This window comes from Triticum urartu, chromosome 5, assembly GCF_003073215.2.
Source record: "Triticum urartu cultivar G1812 chromosome 5, Tu2.1, whole genome shotgun sequence".
Lineage (NCBI taxonomy): Eukaryota > Viridiplantae > Streptophyta > Magnoliopsida > Poales > Poaceae > Triticum > Triticum urartu.
In genome coordinates, this window is record NC_053026.1 from 403,003,011 (window position 1) to 403,004,793 (window position 1,783).

Here is a 1,783-nt window from a genome sequence, read left to right on the forward strand (position 1 = left end):
GTCAACAATGCTCTGCACGGAGCTACTCTAGCTAATTGCTCCCACTTTCAATATGTATCCAGATTGATACTTAGAGTTATCTGGATCAGTGTCAAAACTTGCATCGTCGTAACCCTTTACGACGAACCTTTTGTCACCTCCATAATCGAGAAACATATCCTTACTCCAGTAAGGATAATTTTGACCAATGTCCAGTGATCTACTCCTAGATCACTATTGCACCCGCTTGCCAAACTCAGGGTAGGGTATACAATAGGTCTGGTACACAGCATGGCATACTTTATAGAACCTATGGCTGAGGCATAGGGAATGACTTTCATTCTCTTTCTATCTTCTGCCGTGGTCGGGCTTTGAGTCTTACTCAATTTCACACCTTGTAACACAGGCAAGAACTCTTTCTTTGACTATTCCATTTTGAACTATTTCAAAATCTTGTCAAGGTATGTACTCATTGAAAAACTTATCAAGCGTCTTGATCTATCTCTATAGATCTTGATGCTCAATATGTAAGCAGCTTCACCGAGGTCTTTCTTTGAAAAACTCCTTTCAAACATTCCTTTATTCTTTGCAGAATAATTCTACATTATCTTTGATCAACAATATGTCATTCACATATAGTTATCAGAAATGCTGTAGTGCTCCCACTCACTTTCTTGTAAATATAGGCTTCACCGCAAGTCTGTATAAAACTATATGCTTTGATCAACTTATCAAAGCGTATATTCCAACTCCGAGATGCTTGCACCAGTCCATAGATGGATCGCTGGAGCTTGCATATTTTGTTAGCACCTTTAGGATTGACAAAACTTTCTTGTTGCATCATATACAACTCTTCTTTAATAAATCCATTAAGGGATGTAGTTTTGTTTATCCATTTGCCAGATTTCATAAAATGTGGCAATTGCTAACATGATTCAGACAGACTTAAGCATAGTTACGAGTGACAAACTCTTATCGTAGTCAACACCTTGAACTTGTCGAAAACCTTTTGCGACAATTCTAGCTTTGTAGATAGTAACACCACTATCAGCGTCCGTGTTCCTCTTGAAGATCCATTTAATCTCAATGGCTCGCCGATCAATGGGCAAGTCAATCAAAGTCCATACTTTGTTCTCATACATGGATCTCATCTTAGATTTCATGGCCTCAAGCCATTTCGCGGAATCTAGGCTCATCATCGCTTCCTCATAGTTCGTAGGTTCGTCATGGTCAAGTAACATGACCTTCAGAATAGGATTATCGTACCACTTTGGTGAGGATCTCACTCTGGTTTACCTACGAGGTTTCGGTAGTAACTTGATCTGAAGTTACATGATCTTCATCATTAGCTTCCTCTCTAATTGGTGTAGTAGTCACAGGAACAGATTTCTGTGATGAACTACTTTCCAATAAGGGAGCAGGTACAGTTACCTCATCAAGTTCTACTTTCCTCCCACTCACTTCTTTCGAGAGAAACTCCTTCTCAAGAAAGACTCTGAATTTAGCAACAAAAGTCTTGCCTTCGGATCTGTGATAGAAGGTGTACCCAACATTCTCCTTTGGGTATCCTATGAAGACACATTTCTCCAATTTGGGTTTGAGCTTATCAGGATGAAACTTTTTCATATAAGCATCGCAGTCCCAAACTTTAAGAAACGACAACTTAGGTTTCTTGCCAAACCATAGTTCATACGGTGTCGTCTCAATGGATTTAGATGGTGCCCTATTTAATGTGAATGTAGTTGTCTCTAATGCATAACCCCAAAACGATAGTGGTAAATCGGTAAGAGACATCATAGATCGC